At 43.9% G+C, this 20,688-nt stretch overlaps 1 protein-coding gene across 2 annotated transcripts in view; it reads right to left on the bottom strand.

Annotated features, from left to right (window-relative positions):
• Nucleotides 1-20,688, bottom strand: part of LOC136836407 (uncharacterized) — a 229,285-nt gene that overhangs the window by 185,743 nt on the left and 22,854 nt on the right. The gene's annotated exons all lie outside the window — the stretch shown is intronic.

The raw sequence follows: 20,688 nt of genomic DNA on the forward strand, positions 1-20,688 counted from the left end.
ACGCCTCCATTATGGAAGACGCCGATCTGGGGTAGTAACTCCAGCATTCCTGAAAGCTCTTTTTCTCTGGTATACTTAGCAATATTTTACCTAGAAATTCAAAGTATGGGAATTTCACCGCTGACACGGGGCTGACTCAGAAAATAGGGAATCATAGGGGAACCGGATATATCGGAAAGGCGTTTAATCAAGGAAAATCTGTGAGAAATATAGTAATACAGAATGTGAATTACTAGTGGTAGAATCAATCTTAAAAATTAGAACATCGAATATAGCAGACTCCTAATACTAAAGAGTTTGACATAATAATAGATAAATTGGATGATATATGTAGAAATCACAAAGACTGACTATACTCTACCTGAGACTTTAATTTTCCTTTCATAAATTGGAAAGAATGAATACGAGATAGTGGTTGTATTTATACATATAAAAAGAGAGTAATAGTAGCTGGAGAAGATAAGAGGCACCAGTGTGCTATTAGATATGCTACTAGAAATATAATATCAGCGTGATAAATCACCTGCCAACAAGAAAGGATATTTTAGACCTAGTATTTGTGAACAAGGTGAACTATGTTAAAGAAATAATAGTGCATCATACAAGTATTTCAGACTATAATGTCATAGAATTGTTGTTCCATTCCAAAAGCAAGTGAAAACACAAAATAAGTAAGAGAAAAAAATGTGGGAAGGTATGGAAAATATAAATCTCTATAGTAAGAATATAAATGGTTGAAAATAAAATGAAGAATTAAACAAAGACTGGGAAAACATTACTGTATTCTGTATGGATAATATACAGGTAAAATATAGATATATTATATAAAAATAGAGAAAATAGTGGATAAATATATACTGAAAAGAAAAATGTAAACATCAGTCATGTATACTAAGAGACAGAAGGATCTGTTCCAGAAAATTGAAAAAAGGTCTTGTAAAAGAAAAGAATATATATAAAGTGATGGAACTAAAAGTAAGATAGAAAATGCAGAACAAAAGATTATAAATCAAAAGGGAATGAAAATGGAACTTAGAAGAAAAGACTACAAAAATATCAAGAAAACTCAAAATATTTTACATATGCAAAAAGATGAATAAAAGAAGAGAGAAATAGGTCAAGAATTGAAGGCATGAACGAAATGAAAAAGGAAATATGCAGCATATTAGCAGAAAAAGATATGAGAGAATTTACACCTAGGAATTGATAAAAGAAGATAAATGATACAAAAAAAGAGATGAAAATAGTGAATGTTTATCGACATAGATATTAATGAAGCTTGAGTACTGCAGACTATTATGACCTTGACTACTGGGAAAGACTACAATTTAAAATTATATAGTCCCGAAAGGAGAAGAGAACGCTTGCATGGAGCAATACACAGGCATGGAAATAGATGGAAGGGGAATTACCAAAAACATCATGGAGCTAAAACTATCAGAAAGAGCAAGCAGAGGTAGATTAATAGGTGCTCAAAACTATACTTACAGGAAAATTAGGGAAGTACACAGGACATTAATCCACTATGCACCAACATCGATAATGGTGTGTTATCCACTATTGTGCACCAACATCGATAATGCAGTGCTTTATCAATCATTACTAGCTCATCTGAGAATTATATCAGGAGTGAGCGGATGTGTTTGAAATAAGCTCGATAACATCTAAGCTGTATCCTAGACCATCCAAGATTAAAGATGCAAAATATAATGGAAGATGCATTAGTGCAATTCCTCTGGTAGACACAGAGGTGTGCTCACACTGAGGGACCTGGGGCAACCCGAACAAACTGTAAGGTCTGTGAGGACTAAAACTGATGGACACTCCAGGTACACTGTACCTTCATGCTCCCAAAAAACTTGAAAACCCTACATCAAGGCAAAAGGATAGTAAGAGAAAGAGTGCTTCCTATAACTCCTCACCATACTAGCCACCGATAATGTCCCTGGTACTGCACTCTCATTGGAACACAGAAGTCACTTCCTTTAAATAGTGAGAGAGTGAAAAACATACCTGCACTTCTAGTAGGTCGACTGGAATAATGGGAAGACTGGGACATATTCAGCTGGAAAGCCAAAGAGGCTTCGACACTGCTTCTGGATATCAAGGAGCTTTCACTTTTAAAATGTGGTGAGATATCCACCTGAATCTGTCAGTGTTCCTCTGGAATAAGTCCCTCAGGAAGAACGACAATGCATTCTTAGACAGAGGACGAGAAAGGTTCTTAACCGAACACCAGAGGTTACTGGATGGACCTCTGATCTTTTCTGTCCTGATCAGATAGTATGTAAGAGCCTGACTAGACAAAGTTGTCTCTTCATCCTCACCACCAGAATGTCCGTTAAATTCTTTAATGGTAAAAGAAAGAGGCCAGGGTTTGATGGGTCCTGTTCTAGCCAAAAGCCTAGGGGTGAAGGGAGCAAAACTAATCTCCTTTGGGAGAACATGACATTTTATAATAAAATAAAGATTTTATATAAGGTATACTTACCAAATAATTACATAGCTATAGCTTCACTTTACGCAGCTCAAAATCTGAAATTCATGTAGCGCTTTTGTTTTAGGTGTAGGTATGTTGCCTCTTACCACTATCGGGGAAGAATAGGTACAACTCTAGCTAAGGGAGCTCACCTGTTTATGCCTGTGTCCATGAGAGGGGAGGAGGGCGGGTTTGATTTATGCACTATTTGCAAGTATATAAAAACTTTATTTTATTATAAAAACGCTACTTTTATATATAACTTACCAAATAATTACATAGCTGAATCTTACATTGAGTGGAGGTGGATGAACTGGACATATACTACCTAGAAAACTACTTGATATGGGGGGTAATTTGGGATAGTAAAATTAGTTAGCATCTTGAATGCCGTTGTAACCTTACCTGGTGATGAGCAACAGCAGACAGATACTGCCCTGGCTGTGGCCTCCCGACCTGGTAGCGGTGGTGGTGAGCCAAGAGTCACCTCTACTGAGTGGCGTTTGCAACGTAGGAGGTCAATCGCAGGCTGCCAAAGCTAATAACGGCCGGGCCGCATAATGATATGTGGATCTGCCCTTGCCCCAAAGTACAGTAAGGCAATAAAATAAAAAAGACCAGATAAAATTAACTTACACTCACATGACATTTAGCCAAAAAAACTAGTGTAAATACCAATTAGACACTTAAGATCCAGTGTCCACTGGGGCCTCCTAAGAAGTACAGCTGCCTCTTATTCAAGGAGAGTGGAGGAGGAAAAGTGAAGGTGCCTCCTAACCTTCATCCCCAATACCATGCCAGCTGCAAAGAACGGACTTCCAAAGTACTGCATTTTCTTGCACTGTCTCAACGTCCCTGTAAATAAAGCAACACTGGACTTGCACCTCCAAAATGTTGTCGAAAATTAAGAGAGAGACAAGTTACGCTTAACAGCCAAAAGACGCTTGCCACAGCCTTATTTCATGGAGTTTTACTTTGCACAAGGGTAGAATTGTCTGAACTCCTGAATGTGCTTCCTGAAACATGGATCTTAAAAAAAGAATGATAGTGCATTCTAGGACAAAGGACGGCTGGGGTTTGAATGTGGAACACCAAAGATTAGGGGCCAATCTCCAAGGTTTTTGGCCCCTTGAGGCATACCTTAGAGCTCTTACTGGGCAGAGGACATTTTCTTGACTGTCTGGGCCTAGTACTTGAGAGGTTCTGATAGAAAGGAGCAGGCTGGCGGGTTAGCCGATCCTCATTTTTGACCAAAAAATCTGAAATTAGTGAGATACACTGCCTTGTGAGTAGCCTATCCTTTATCAATGGATGAAGCCTGCTGGCCTCTCTGGCTGTAGGGGAGAGCTACCACAATAATGTCTTCTTTCGTAAGATTCCGAAGAGATAACGACTTAATGGTTCAAACAATGTCCTGAAAGCCAATTAAGACTACATCCAAGTTCCAAGCGACCCTGAGGGCCGGTTTTAAGCTTACTTAGTGCTGAAATGCTTGATTAAGTCACTGGATGTCTTTAGTTTCTGAAAACAGGTCTAACTCTATGTTTGATTACTGAACCTCAACATCGCCTGTAACCTTGATGGTAGATGCTGAGAGTCCTTTCATGTTCTGAGATATAGAAGAAAATTCATTTGGTTTACAGACGTCTTGAGAAGAGGAAATTTTTGCCTGGCACCACTTCCCAAAACTGCCCACTGGATTGGTTAAACCGCAGAAGATTGTCGCCTGCACTTAGCAATAGCCTCCAGCCTTTCTTGAAAAACCTTGCTCTGATAAGCCCTGACAGTCTGAAGCCTTCCGCTCAGAGCGAGAGTAGATAATCCTGATGGTGTCGGAGTGAAGTTGCGCTATCTGAGAAGATTTCTGAGGAAGCAGCCTTAGGAAGTCTGTCAAAAGGTTCAAAGATCAGGAACCACTTTGTGTGGCCAAAAGGGAGCGAATAGTGTCATTGATATGCTGTCGTGTGAACTGAACTTCCTCAACACCTCTCACCATGCTGAAGGGAGGGAGGGCGAAAGGTTGAGTTTGACCAGTCCCAGCAACATGGCATCTGCTGCCCATGCTTGTGGTCTGGAGCTGTGGAGCACAAAAGGAAGACGATTATTCCTGACATCGCGTAACAGGTTCATCCACAGCTTCCCCACAGCTTTTACAGGTCGTGCATACCCACGGACTGAGTCCATTCCGTCAGTATGACCTGTTTTCCCCTAACTCACCATCCGGCAAGGACGTCATCTTGCCGGAATGAAGCGAGTTTAACATTGGGTCTTGTTGCTCTTGCCCAAAGAAGAAAATCCTTTGTCGCTCAGAGAACACAAAGAAATGGGTCCTCTGATTCTTGATAAACGCCAGTGCGGCTCATGCTGTCTGGAATGAACCGCCACACCTTGTGGCAGGTTAGCATGGCAAAGCAAGAATGCCAGATGAACCACTTTAGTTCCTTCACGTTGATGGGAGGTTTTTCGGAAGAGGACCCATGTTCCTGATACTTCCATGTTCTTGAGAAGGGCCCTCAACCAGATCCGAAGCGTCGGAGAATAATGTTACGTCAGTCTGCTGGAGCCAGAGACCTCCTGTCGAGAATCTGTCTCTGCTAGCCACCATCTGAGGTCTCTTTATTTGGGGAATGATGCTGAAAATGAATGAGTCCGGGAATGACTTCCTTTTTCCAATTGGCTTTGAGGTAAAAAATTAGTGCTCTTGCATGTGTATGCCTAATGGAACGAACTCTCCTGATGGAAGAGAGTTCAAGAAGACTCCATCCATGCATTGGCTGAGCAGGAGCTGTGTTTACGAAGTCCAGGACTTTCATGCAAAGAGCATCCTTGTTGGGATGGAAACTAATGTGGGCGAAGGGAGAGGGCTATGTTCTCTCTCTACTGCTCACGAAGCCGCCTGGCCTTTTCTAGTCGCCTAGATACATGTGCAAATGGTCACTGTTTCTTAGGTGTGGGAGAGTCTGAACTCACTTGAAGAAAGGGTATGGGGTATCTATTCTAATACCTTTCCACAATATTCTTCCGCAGCCTGGGATCGGGCGGACAACGGGCTCGGTTGAGGGGTGACGAATGCTCAGGCAAAACCACACCGACCTCCCTTGACTGCCAGTTTGCTTCCCTCCCCATGTTTGCAAGGGGAGTTTAGCAGACCTTGGGTCTAGGGGCATCGGTGGGATGAACAGCCGCCCTCCACTGACACATCACTTGGACAAACAATATTAAATTTGTCCATTAGATTCTCCACAGAGTTCCCCACTTTGGGAAACAGTATTCATGTAAGCAACCAAATTTTTGATCTACCCAGTTTCTAAGCTGGCAATGGCATTGGGTCAACAGAATGAGAGTTGTGTGGCAGGAGTGACAGGAAAAGCTGGAGGACTGAAATGGAGAAACAGCTGTCACAGGCATCAAAGGGATAGGCAAACATCAATATCATCCTTTGAAGAATGGCCTACACTAGCAGTAGAAGCCTTTGCTTTGGCCCTAGCTGTAGCTTTTTCTAATTCCGGTCATATTTCAATTTGTCTCAAGTGAGTCTGTAACATCTTCCATCTTTTCCCAGTCCTTGGCATTCTGTCACAATTCAATTCAGAGAACAAATTTGTTCCTACAAGTACAACAAATGGTATGTGTGAAGTATTTTACCAACGTGAATCTAGTTTTGCAGCCTCGCTGCAGCACCACGCTGGATAAAATCCAGAGTCCTACATATAATGGTTTACCTATATGAATAAGTCACAATCAAAGTATCCAAAATCTAGCTAAGCTTTTGATAGCTGCACTTACCAAAATTCAAAGAGTACTTCACCAAAGACGATCTCCGACCATCCGGTGAAAGCAAAACGAGAGCTGGCAAGAACTTGTTCAGCCATTAACTGGCAGAAATGAACTGAGCTCCTTCGCTGTTGTACTTATTCTTCCCGATAGTAGGCGGGCAACATACCTACACCTAAAACAAAAGAGCGCCACTGCAATTTGAATTGAGAGCTGCAGAAAGGAAACTATAGCTGTGTAATTATTTGGTAAGTTACTTATATAAAACTACCCTTTTATCAATGGCTTGAATTTCACTAAAGTGCTTAGCAGTAGATAAAGCAAAGAGGAAGAGCAGCTTGCCTGTGAGATTCATAGGGAATGCAGAACGAAGGGGTTCAAAAGTTAGACCCATCAGCCACTTCAGGACCACATCCAGATTCCAGGAGACAAGATTGTCCTTCCTCTGTCTCGTCATATTGAAGGACTTCAACAGGTCACTAATATCCGAGTTTGATGAGAGGTCTATGCCTCTATATTTAAAAACTGAGCTAAGCATAGCTCAATACCCTTTAACCCTTAATGCATGGGAATTCTCATATGAGTATCTATAACAGGTTTTGGGTGATGGACAGGAATCCCCAAACTGTTTGAATGAATTTAGTGGGAAAGATGTTCATAGCACTTCAATGGTCGACAAATGACTTACGACAACTATTAGCTTGGCACGGGAGAGATCAATCGGTATGCCTTGAGATTTCAGAGGGGAATGTACTGGTCCCTGCAGCTCCAGGATGTCTTTTTATTTGCTTGTATATACTGTATACCCAGGGATTGCTGTTGATTTTAGTTCTTACCTATACTGTAATTGTAATTTTGCAAATAAAAGTGTAAAGAAATATTAGAAAAAACATGTATATCTCACAAAAAGTTACTGCATCTCCCCATCTCAGTATATATCAAATATTTTGCAACAAGCATACTCAGAATTTGTTACTGATTTTAGTTCTTATCTGTTATGATATTGTGTGATCTGTAATTATAATTTTACAAAATTAAAGAAAATAAATTATTAAAAAACATGCATAACTTGGTAAAATTAACAAACACTATTTTCATGAGTGTCTTGTAAATGAGGCTCCACACAGGGATGTAAATAGTCACTTTCAACTTCCTGTGGAAGGTAGGGAAAAATTTGTTAGAATTTTGTTTCTTACATCATGTGCATTTGTATATCTTCTGCTTTCCACTGATGTTTTTTCTAAATTGATAAAACCTTGTAAGCTTTGCCTGGTCTCAGTGTGCTTGATGTATACTTAGCCCATCTCTTAAGGGTTAATGGTGGAGGAGGACAAACTTCTACAGTTCCTCAGATAATGGAGGAAATCAGCAATCTGAGTTACAGAGGTCTCAGAAGAAGGGACAGTGGTTGTAGCCCACTTGGCCTGGTAGACAAGCCTAGAAGATTTTCACCTGCATCATGCAATAGCCTCTGCAGCTCCCCTTGAAAAATCTTTCACTCTGACAAGCTTCCGGACAGTCTGAAGCCTGTCAGGGCAAGAGCGGACAACCCTTGGTGGTGTCTTCTGAAGTGGGGTTTTTGGGGAAGGAATCTTGGATAGTCTTGGATAGTCTACCAACAGCCAAAGAAGGTCTGGGAACCACTCCATCAAGTGCCAAAACGGGGCTATGAGGGTCATAGTTGTGTTGTGGTGTGAATGGAACTTGTTCAAAACCTCTCTGATCACACTGAAGGGTGGAAAAGCATACAGATCCAAATTGGACCAATCTTGCAGCATGGCGTCTGTTCCCCATGGAAGAGGTTCTGGGGCTGGAGAGCAAAATAGAGGAAGGCACTGGTTCTTGGAGACCTGGCAAACAGGTCTATCACTGTCCTGCCCCACAGCTTCCAAAGATCAAGGCAAACCAGGGGATCCAGGGTCCATTCAATGGTAAGGACTGGGTTCCGATGGCTCAGCTCATCCGCCATAATATTTAACTTCCCCTGGATAAATCAGGTGACCAGAGTCACTTGATTTTGTTCTGCCCACAGGAGAAGATCTCTTGGTGCCAAGCAGAGAGAAAAAGAATGGGTGCCACCTTGTTTTTGGATATATGACAAGGACGTGGTATTGTCTTCACGCACCACTACCGTCTTGTTGTGGACTATGGTCGAAAAACACTGAAGGCCTAAGTGAACTGCTTTCAATTCTCTCACATTTACATAAAGGCTTTGCTGATCCGGAGTCCACATACCGGATACTTTCTGATCCACCAGTAGGGCTTCCAAGCCTATGTCTGAGGCATCTGAATAAAAGTCTAGGTCAGGGCTCAGAGGTTGAAAGGACTTCCCTTCTGACAGTCTTTCTTTTAACAGTCACCACTGCAGGTCTGATTTGATCTCTGGGGTGATTGGAAACATAAGTGTTTGGCTGTGTTCTACTGTCCCAACTGGCCTTCAGAAAGAACTGGAGAACTCTCATGTGGAGTCTGCCTAGTCTGACAAACATCTCTATGGATGCCAGAGTCCCCAGTATGCCCATCCACTATGAAGCCGTGCAAGACAAAAGGACTAGAAAACTCTGGACCGTCTGGAGGCAGCTGAAAATTCTCTTGGGAGACAGAACCCCGAAAACTCTGAGAGTTCAGGATCATCCCCAAATAGAGGATGTCTTGTAACAGGGTCAAATGGGACTTGTGAAGATTGATAAGAAGGCCCAGCTCTTTGGTAAGAAAAAGAACCTTGTGTAGGTCCTTCATGCACTTTTCCTTTGATGGGAATCGAAGTAGCCAGTCATTCAGATAAAGGCTGACATTGATCCCTACTAAGTGGAGCCATTTCCAGAGAGGAGCGAAGACTCGAGTAAATACTTGAGGTGCTGTAGAAAGACCGAAGCAAAGGGCCCGAAACTGATACACTTTGTCTTGGAAGATGACCTTAGATATTTCCTGGAATTTGGATGGATCAGGATGTGGAAGTACGTGCCCTGCATATCTACGGATCATCCAGTTGCCCTAGTGAATAGATGAAAGGACTGAATGGCTTGTCTCCATTTTGAATTTTGTCTTCAGAACAAAATGATTGAGGGTGCTTATATCAAGGACTGGTCTCCAGGCCCCCGATGCTTTCGGTACCACAAAGAGTCAATTGTAAAACCCCTCTGTGCTAGTGTTCTCAACTTCCTCTATAGCTCTCTTCTGGATGAGAGAGGAAACTTCCTCTAAAAGGGCCAAATGTCTCTCGAAGCCTTTCATGTATGCTGTCAATGTGATGGGAAAAGTGACTAATGGGGGGAGCTATCCAGGAATGGGATGATGTAGCCCTCCTTCAAAACTTTGACAATCCAAGGCTCTGCTCCTCGTATCAGCCACTTTTCCCAAAACTCTAAAAGTCTGGTTCCTATGGGTGCATGTAGTACTTCCTTCTCACTTTTTAGGCACCGTCTTGGCAGAGCTCTTCTTAATGGACCTGGTCATGAATCAAACATTTGCATGGATCCTGAACTGTGGTCTAGGCCTACCTCCATGTAAATGCTGCTGCTGGAGGGGTGAGGAAGTTCTGGTCTGAAAAGCAGATGAATCCTTAGGATGCTTGGATGACTGGGCTAACAAGTCTTGCGTAGACTTTTTCTGTAAATCTGACACAATTCCCTTTACTGTATCCTAAGGGAACAGGTGGTGCTGGTCCAGAGGCGAGAACAAAAGGGCTGACTTCTGAGTCTGGGTGACCTCCTTAGAAGTAAAGAAGCACCAGGGCTCTCTTTTCTTCAGAACACCAAATGTAAATAGAACGGAAAGCTCCAAAGAGGCACCTCTAATGGCTTTGTTGGCACAAGACAGAACCCCGAGCCAGTCCAAGGCAAAATCTCCCGCTAGATCCTGGTAGTCTTCTATTTTCTTAGTGAGTGCACCCACCGTCCAGTCCAGGAAATTAAGGATGTCAAACACCTTAAAAATATCCTTGACTAAATGGTCAAGCTCTGCAGAAGAGAACATCATCTTTGCCGACAAGAACGCAGAAAGATGAGAAGGGTCGGTGAGGCCATTGAAGTCCCCTTGGGAAGAGGCAGCACCTCCCAAAGAAGGGGCTTCACCAGTCTCGTAGGATAAGTACCTCCTGTGGATCAAGCAAGAGGGAGGAAGGGAGAAAAATGCCTTGCCTTGCTCCCTTTTGGCCAAAAGCCAGTCTCTCATCTCCTTGAAGGGCTTCTTGGAGGATGAAGAAAGAACCATTTTGGGAAGTCTTGTCCTTTTGTCCGGTTGATTCCTCATTAAAAAGTTCAAAGCAGGCGAGACCATGGCAGCTGGGGCGAAAAAAGTGGGATAATTCACTAAAAGATATCGCAATAAAGCTGCACTGGCTGATGGAGGAGCAGGTTCTTGGTTGACCACTTCCTCTTTTGAGGCGACCAGGGACTGGATACCATAATGAGAAGTCTTGGGAGACGAGGGAGCTTTCTTTAATAAGTCCAAGATTACAGCTAACTGCGACTTAATAGGAACCAAAGTCGGCTTGTCGTTACCCAAAGGCAAAGGTGAAGGAGACTTCGGTCTCTGAGTACGCCTGGGAGTGCATGCTGGATATTCAGGAGCTGGCACTGGGCGCTTGGGGAAGTGGCAGCAGACGTTTGGCAGCAGACATTGGGCGCTTATGAGTCTTCACTGGGCACTTGGAAGCCCGGTGAGGGTGCTCAGCCACTGGGTGTTCAAGAGAGAAGGCCTCTGGACTGTCCCATGTAGACAAGAGTGGATGTTGATTGGCAGTGGCGGACAGAAGGGTCCACAGCATAACTATAAGAAGGCTGAGGGCTGGTACTAAGCGTCTTATACAGTTTAACAGGAAGTGGATCTGGACAGCAACCAACATCCTCAGAAGGGCACTTAAGCGGTTGGGAAGAGTCTAGGTACCGTTTTTGGTGGCTCCTGACCGAGCCGGAGTCGTCAGAAGAGCTTGAAGTTAACTGATGCACCTCCAAAGACATGCCTTTCCAATGGCTGTCTGCCGACACCTGGGACTGTGTAACAGGAGCGGCTGAGGGGGTGACTAACTGTGAGCAAACCCCAACAGCCTCCCTTGGACTTCCGGTATGTCTTCTTCCAGGTTCAAGGGAGCAGGACAGTCACCTTGGTCTTGGAGAACCACAAGGACAGATAGCCACTTCCTCCACTTGCAATGCACTCTCATTCCCATTCATCACTTTCTCTGTAAACACTTTATCCATTATCACTTTGAGTGACACCCCTAACTCTGCCACTGTACAGTACTTACCACAAGATTTATCTTTTTATCAAACCTAGATTCGAGACTGGTGATGGTATTAGGGTCAGAAACAAGGGAGCCAGGCATGGGAGTAGGAGGCTGAATAAGAGGGTAAGGAATAGGAGAAAAAGAAGGAAAAGGAGTAGTAGGAAGAGCAATAGGGCTAGCCTCTAAACTAGGTTTAGGAGTAGTTTCTAGACTACGAGAATATCTCTCGGCTCTAAAAGACAACTGAATAAAATATCAAAAAAGCTGCTGCAAACAGGGCAGAAGCATACACCAGAGCTGGCAAAAACAGAGCCTACCTGCTGGTTTGTTTCCTGTCTTCCCCAATATTGGGAGGTGCCTGTTCACCTATACAAACAGTAGAAGCGCTACTGCAAATTTTTAAAAGTTGCCGCACAAGGTAGAAATGTTAGCTATGCAATTACTTGGTAAGTTACTTAAATGAAAAGGTTGGTTCAGAGAGCAAAAGGCCTCATTCTATGCAAGTATAGCCTACATCAGGGCTCAAGGTAGGTCTACAAAAGTGTAGCCCTCACAACAGGTATAGCCTGAGAAAAAAAATGACATTTTTATAATAAAATAAAGTTTTATATATAATTACCAAGTAATTACATAGCTATTAGTTTTACTCATTCAGCAGCTTAAAATTTCTTGAAATTTGCCGGCCAGGCTAGTTTGTTTTGGGGTAGGTGACATGCCCCGCCCACTTTTGGGGGAAAGAGAGGAACAACTTAGCAAAGAGCAAAAATGACATTTTTATACTAAAATACAGTTTTATATATGCTTACCCAGTAATTACTTACTAGCTAAGAGTTTCTAACTCGATGGCAGCTTCAACTTTGAAATTCGCGGTAGCGATAGTTTTTGTTTATGCAGGGAGTGACTAACACTGCCCACTGGAGGAAAGAGAAACAACTAAGCCAAGAGCTTCTTTTTTTTATGCTCTAAGGTCCATGTGAGGGAAGGAGGTGGCCTCCATTTGTAATTACTGGGTAAGTAGGCTATATATAAAACTATTTTATTGTAAAATTGTCATTTTTATATATGTAACGTACCTAGTACTGTAATTACTTAGCTGAATCCACACTGAAGGAGGTGGGATTAATGGACATCCTGAACTCTTAATGTTAAAAATGATCATGAAATGAGAACAGAATAAAAAAGGCTTAGCATTGTAAAAATGCTTGTTGTTTCTTACCTGGTGAAAGAGCTGCGCAGGTACATACTGCCTCTGGTTGACGCTCATCACAACCGAATAGCGGCTTGGCTGTATAGCCAGGGTTGCCTCTACTGAAGTGAGCAACTTCGTAGTGGAGGAGTATTCCGATCGCTAACGAAGTATGAACTAAGCTTTGCAACAAAGGAATCTCCGATCATTAACAAAGTCAACAATAAAATGCCCCTCCCCAGGATGCAGTACAATAAAAACAAAACCAGAGAAATAGTCACCTACACCACACATAAAAATCACATATATAAACAAATCACAGACACCCTACACAGAAAAAACTGGTGGGCACTCTGGGTATCTTGTACCCTCCAGGCTCCCCAAGAACTCAATGCCTTGACAAGGCGATGAAAAAAGTAGGAAGTGTTGCTTCCTACGTTCATTTCCTGAACACTATGCCAGCCACAGACAACGGTCCAAGTGTACTGCAATCTTTGTACATCGTCGCCACGTCTCGCAAATGATGCATAGCAAAAATAGATCTACATTTCCAGAATGTAGTCTGTAAGATCAAAGTGAGAGAGAGATTATGCTTAAAAATAACTGATGTAGCCACTGCTCTCACGTCGTGCGCTCTAACCTTAAGTCCAGGCAGAACATTCTCTCTGATTTGAGTATGTGCTTCGAGGATCAGGTTTCTAACGAAAAAAGATAAAGTGTTTTTAGACATAGGTCTGGCCAGGTTCTTTACTGAACACCAAAGATTCCTTGTTGGGCCTCTAATCTTCTCTGTCCTCTTGATGTAATGACTAAGTGCTCTAACTGGGGACAGACTTCTCTCCTCTTTCTCTGGACCCAGGATGTTCAATAAACCTTTAATAGCAAAGGAATGAGACCATGGCTGTGAAGTTTCATTTTTTGCCAAGAAGCCAAGGGTAAGGGAACAGACTGTGTCACCTTGAGAAAAACCTATGCTTCTGTCAATTGCATGCAGTTCGCTCACTCTTCTGACAGTGGCTAGCACAACCAGGAAAATAGTCTTCTTAGTCAGATCCATTAATGATGATGAGCTCATGGGTTCGAATCTTGAGTCAGACAGGCACTTGAGGACTACATACAATGACCAAGGACATACCTCCTCCTTGTCAACCTTGGACATATCGAAAGACTTAATAAGGTTTGAGATATCCTGGTTGGAAGAAATGTCTAAACCTCTGTGTCTAAAGACTGAGCTAAGCATAGCTCTATATCCTTTTATAGTAGGCGAAGAAAGGCCCCTGATGAATCTCAAGTAAAGAAGAAAGTCCGCCACTTGAGTTATAGTGGTTTTAGAAGAGATGTTCATCTTCTTACACCAAAGTCTAAATACTGCCCATTTTGTCTGGTAGACTTTGTTAGTAGAATGTCGTCTACATTTAGAAATAGCTTCTGCTGCAGCTCTTGAAAATCCTTTCGCTCACAAGAGTTTGCGGACAGTCGAAACCCTGTCAGGGCCAGAGTGGATGTGTCCTGAAAAAATTTACTGTAATGGGGTTGTCTGAGTAGACTTGGGATTGTTGGAAGGCATGGGAAGTCTACTAGTGTTCGAGAAGCTCCCGGAACCACTCTTTCCTCAGCTAGAAGGGAGCTATCAAAGTCATCCTAGTACTCTGATGCGATTGGAGCTTCTTCAGAACCTCCCTCCCCTTCCCGAATGGAGGGAAGGCATACACATCCATTCAGTCCTGACCAATTTTGCATCATCGCATCTGTTGCCCAGGCTCGTGGGTCCAGAAACAGTGAGCAGAACAGGGGAAGACAGTGGTTGTTTGGTGTCACTAAAAAATCCATCGGTTCTCCCCTCAACTTCCACAGGTGGGAGCATACTCGACGGTCCAGGGTCCACTCTGTCGAGAGAATTTGTTTACGAGGACTGAGTTCGTCTGCCAATAAGTTGCACTTCCCCTAAATGAACCGAGCCAACAGCTGGGTTCAGTTCTGCTCTGCCCAAAGAAGGAGATTCCTGGCAGTCTCACAAAGGAAGAATGGGTGTTCCCCCTTGGAGTCTTACATAAGCTAAGGCTGTTGTGTTGTCCACATGCACCATAGTCACCTTGTTGCGTACTTCCCTTGCGAAATGTTGCAGTCCCAAATGGATGGCTTTCAGTTCTTTGATGTTCATATGCAGAACTTTCTCTTGTTGGAACCAAGTTCCGGACACTTCTTTTCCCTCCAGGAGAGTTCCCCAACCTATGTCCGACGTGTCGGAGAAGAAGTCTAGGTTGGGGTTCACTACCGAAAGAGACTTTCTCTCCGAAAGTCTGCTTGCATTGTTCCACCAGCGCAGGTCCTCCTTTATCTCTTGCGTTATTGGGAAAATGCATGAGTCCTCATTTATCCTGAGATCCCAACTTACCCTTAAAAAGGATTGTAGAGGTCTCATATGCAGCCTTCCCCTCACAAACTGTTTGATCGACGATAGAGTGCCCAGGAGACTCATCCACTGAGTGGCTGAACACTTCTGCAAGGAAAGGAAAAGGTTGGCTTTCTTGAGGCAGGGTTCTATCCTTTTGGGGGAGTGAGGAGCCTGAAAATTCTGAGAGTCGATCTTCATCCCCAAATATAGAATCTGTTGAGCAGTCAGTTGGGATTTTTGAAGGTTCAACAGCAAACCTAGATCCTGATTCAACAGCATGTCGCTGAGGTCCTCCAGGCATCTCTCTCTCTCGTGGGCAAAGCGTGTTAACCAATGGTCCAAATATAGGGAAATGTCTTCGCCAGAAAGTGAAGCCAACTGGCCAATGGGCGAGAACTCAGAACACCTGCAGTGCTGTTGATATGCCCAAACACAGCACTCAAACTGGAAAACTTGATTCCATGAACGAATCTCAGGTACTCTTGAGTCTTGATTGATGGGAATGTGGGAAGTAAGCGTCTTTCATATCGGAAAGAAATCATCCAGTCCTCGATAAATGGATGATACGACAAACTGACTGTTTCCATATGAAACTTCGTTGTCTCTACGGTAAACGTTCAGAGAACCCACATCAGTGCTTCTCCATTCCATGGCTTTTGGTACTACAAAAAGCCTGTTGTAAAAACTCCTGGACTTGGTATTCTCCATCACTTCTATCGCCTTCTTCTTCAGGAGAGACAACACTTCTTCCGAGAGGGCTAAATACTTCATTGATCCCACGGAGTATGCCGTCAATTTGACGGGAAAGCTGGATAAGGGAGGTTTCTATTTGAAGGATGGACTTACTTTTCCCTTAATACTTCTCGCCCATTGATCTGCTCTGTTTCTCCAACACCTTAAAAGTTGGAGTCTGGCTCACGGGTGCATGAAGGACTGAAGAAGACTCACTGGGGTTGTAGGTCTGTGGAGGGTCTTTGGCTGCACGTTGGAAAACGTGACAGTCTGGCAGTGATCTGATTGTGCTCTGTCTACCTCTCAAAATGGTTGGGGCTGGGAAGAGAAGATGACCTGGGGGTGTTCACTCTCCCGGCGCCTTGTAGATTGTGAGAGAAGGTCTTGTGCATCTCAAACTTAGCAAAAAGTATTGGGCATGCGCCTCTGTCTGTACTGGCACATAATCATCTCTAATTTTCTGAAATTCTAGCCACAGGCCCTTTCCTGCTGGTACACACCTCCAGACAAGATGGTGGATACATATGGTCCTGAGAAACAACATTCCAGCACTGAGTTTCCAGAAGTTTCTCATCTAGTAGGTTGCGGTACATTGTTGCAGCCATGTAATGGCAATGTCATGGCTAATCGTAAATCTTTGATTGGTGCTGTTGGTCACAACAAAGCAGTATATTCTTCTTCTCAGTCTTGATTCTTCTGCATCTTCTCTATCTGCCTTCCTGGCTACTGTGAACTTTGCTGATGGGGGCATCATCTTTTTTTTTGTCTTACAATGATGACTTTTCCTTTCTAGTTTTATTGTTTTGAGTTTATTGCCATGATCTCCATATGTTGCTTTGTTATTTTCAAAGGTCTGGGTAGAATTCATCACCTTCACTGAGCCCTTTGGGATGAAATGGTAGGTAATGCACGAACTTACAGAATTCATGCGAATGTTTGTAGCAAGGGTAACATAGCCAGTACCAGATGCATCAACTAGTCTTTCACATGTGTCCTTCATGAATGTTTGCAGTAAGGTATGGGTGACATAGCCAGTACCAGATGCATCAACTAGTCTTTCACATGTGTCCTTCATGAAATGTTTGTAGCAAGGGTAACATAGCCAGCACCAGATGCATCAACTAGTTTTTCATATGTGTCCTTCATGGCAACAAATAAAGCTCCAGTTAGCTATACTGTCTCCCTTCAGGAAAGACGTTGACTTCAAGACTGTCCTGCCATTGCTTTTGTTCTAGGCCAGTTAAGGTTTATCTCTTTACCACCTATATAATATATATGCACTTTCAGATATGGATAATCCAGATCAGTTATATCATGTAATCCCCACTCTTTGAGCCCGATCATTCATCCAATGCTATTTATTTCCCGTGTGATCTGTACACCATCAGAAGACTAAAGCCCCATCTTCCTGGGCTCAGCTCTCCTGCATGGGCACATCCTGTCAATTCAGGTGCAGCTGTTTAACTTGCTAAGAAGTAAACAGCATTTGGGAAACTAATAACAAAATCTGGTCATTAGCTAGCACTGAACCCCATGCTGAGTTTCACAGCGCTATAGTGCCAACCACTGTGCCCTGGGTAGTACACTGACACTACACCATTACACTTTTTTAAACACTGACTTACCTGGCAGTTATATATAGCTTAAGTCCTGACGCCAGTCTCCAAAATTGTAAAGCTCACTAATCGCTGATGGGTAGTCAGGTGCACCACCCAGCGCCCTACCCAGGTACCTGAACCATTCCAACTATTCCTCAGATCTTCCCCCTGTCACTGCATCGTTGCATCGTTAAGAATTTCTGCCTGTTTAACCTGTGTTTCGCAGTGTTTTGAAGCACTTTGGCTTTGGCTTTCTACTTGTTTAGATTTGCTTGGGATTTTCTCAGATGTCTGACTTGCTTTATGTGGGAATGTGTGTGAGGGATGTAAACCTGGCCATAAAGTTAATGCTAGATTCCCACCAATTTGTGTGAATAGCAGAGGTAAGATGGATGAACTTAGTTTATTGTGGAAAGAGTGGATGGATTACTATCGCTATGTTTCTAAACTTGAAAGGGATAGGACTAGAAGAGCCGGAATAGTAGGCGCTTCTTCGAGAGATAATTAGGAGTTGACAATTCTCCCAGGTAATTATCCTATTATTCCTTCCCAGTAGTGGTAGTCCAGATCCCCACTGATACTGATAATGATCCAACTATGAAGGATATGATGATTTACCATTCAAGCCTCTTGACAAAGGGTAGAATCCCTGCAAGAGACAGAGAGGATTTATGGTCGAAAGTGAGAGATCTTAAAACCTGCTGCCAGTGAGAAAATAAAGTGCAAGTGTTGTGGAGCGCGATCTTTAATCCTGTCGTGCCCTAGTCCTCAGACCTCTTGTTGCCCTTTCAACCCCTGTGAGAAGGAATGCAAACAGCCCTAAGAGAAAGAGAGGATTGCACCACTCTTTTAGACAAAACGCCCCTTGAAGGCATTTGACGCCTCCCAGAACGCCCACCTTAGCCAAAAAGGCGAGGTATATGCTGTACTTTTCGCTCGCCGGACGTGCGCAGTCCCATCGAGGTAAACTCTGGGCATCGGGATGCACTAACTGCCGTAAGAAACGAATACAACAAAAAAGCTGTCAAAGCCCAGATGCAGTGCAGCAAACGCCAACCTGAGGAAGTCTTTTAGATTCATGTCGCGACTGGCGCCAGTTCCTCGGCAACCCCAGTTGCCTCTCAGCAAACGTTAGAAGTCTGGGACGCCAGGAGGAAGCCAGGCGCCGAGGAAGCTTGAACCAGGGCGTCAAGAAGCTGGACGCCCAGGACACCAGGCCATCGTTTTTCGTATTTTCTGACGCCAGCAACGCCGGGCGTCGAGAAGCTGGACGCCAGGACATCGGGCGTCGAAAGCTGGACGCCAGGATTGCTTTCGAGTCAGCTGGACACCTCGGGACGCCAAGCGCCGCGAGGCTGGGCCGCCAAGATGTTGCTTTGGCGAAAATGGACACATAAGATGCCAGGCGCCAAGAGACTGACGCCTGGATGCCGAGTGTCATATAATATTTTGAAAGGCGCCGCTATTTCGGTCTTCGGATAATCGGAAAGGAGAATGATAATATCCCGTATTCTCCTGTGAATCCTACTGTAGAGGTTTTTCCTGATCCCCAAATGCTAGGAGCAGTTGGAGACTGAGCTAGATGAGTGCACTCAACTTTTTGAATAGAAAGCAAAGTTCATGGAAACAAGAAATCAGTTCTAGCAGCGGTCAGACAGCACGATTGGATAGCCTCTCTGATCTCCAGGATGTGTGTTAATCCCTAAAATGCACCTGAACTAAAGAATTTTCTGAAGTTCATCCACCGAAAGGTTTTTCCAGTTTGGAGTCTCTGTGTTCAGCCTAGCAGACGGGGCTGGCGTCTTGCTCGGAGTTGAGACCTCCTAAGAGCTAGTTACCCCCTATTGAAGGAAATGATAAGTCTGCTGACAGACTCCAGGTTGTAGCCACTGGAGCAGCCTTCTGGAGCTCTTCCCTTCAGCCCCAGGGGTAGCTCTCCTACTAGGAGAAAACGTAGATAGTCCTGTTCAGTCAGATACCAGGCAGCAAGAGCGTGTGGACGCTGTGCTGCCTTCCATACATCCTCCTCTTCCTCCTTCGGATTGGTACTTTCTGCTGAACCTCTCCACGATCCATTATTGACGTTGAGGAGGAAATAATTCCTGATTTGAGGCTTCCCAGCCTGTCCCTTAACAGCAGGAAGCCCTGTATAGCTTCTATAAAATATGCAGACTTTGTGCACTTTTTTGCGACAACCAGGCAGAGAGAAGAAGGATAATAGACGTCCAACTAAGCTTCTCTAGACGTTAGAGGTTCAAGACGCTGAACGAGGGAAAATGAAACTCTGTGAGCGGGGATGCAAATAATACCAATACGCATCTAGGGAGGAAACACCATGACGGTGGAGTTTGCCTGAACGCAAGGCGCCAGCGTACAAGGCATTGACGCCAGGACAAATCAGGCTTCAAGATATTGGAAACCAAGACGTGGAGGTAGCTCAGGGGAGGATGCACTCAATGGCGATACAAGCCAGAGCACAGACTCTAACAAGGATGATTACTTCAACAAGAGACACCTCAATCTCCTTGTACTTAGACGACTTGCCTCAGAGCTCCTTCCCACAAATTGCCTGGAGTGATCTTCAGACCACATTCAGGTATAGAATTAGGGTCTACTGATAAACAGAGAGAAATCTGAACTGATCCCATCCCAAGAGGTTCTGTACCTTAGGATGAAGATTCAGAGTCAGGATTTTCGGACTTTTCTGTCTGTTGCAAGAACGGGACAAGCCTTAAGAAAATTCCTTTGGAAGATTGAATCTAAAGAGTTTCAACTAAACTGAACTGGGACAAGGGGAATTAGTCACATAGTGGAGAGAGAGCTGGTGCAGGTCAACGCTGACAACACGACAGCGTTGGCCTTCCCTGCAAACAAGGGGGCACTCACTCCAGGTCTCTATACCCGATAGCAAGAGAACTTCTGTCTGGGCAAAGGAGAAGAATGTCAAACTAGTAACCCGCTTCCAAGGGGAGAAAATGGAGGGCTGGACATTCTGAGCAGGAAAAATGTGCCCGTCAACAGAATGGACGCTCTCTCAGACGTGCAGAAGCATGTGGCGACTTTGGGGAATCTGTGGATAGATCTCTTTCGCCACTCGCAAACGAAGAGCCTGGAAACTTACTTAGCTCTCCTTCTGTTCAGATCCCAGGCGACATACATAGACGCTCCTGGTGGAATGGTCCAACTTAGGACGCGTATGCATTTCCCTTTTTCAAGATAATACACAGGGTACTGCAAAAATTTGTTTCCATGGGGGACAGATTGGTCATGGGCCCTTTACTGACTGACAAGAGATTG

Source organism: Macrobrachium rosenbergii, chromosome 56 (genome assembly GCF_040412425.1).
Source record: "Macrobrachium rosenbergii isolate ZJJX-2024 chromosome 56, ASM4041242v1, whole genome shotgun sequence".
Classification (NCBI taxonomy): domain Eukaryota; kingdom Metazoa; phylum Arthropoda; class Malacostraca; order Decapoda; family Palaemonidae; genus Macrobrachium; species Macrobrachium rosenbergii.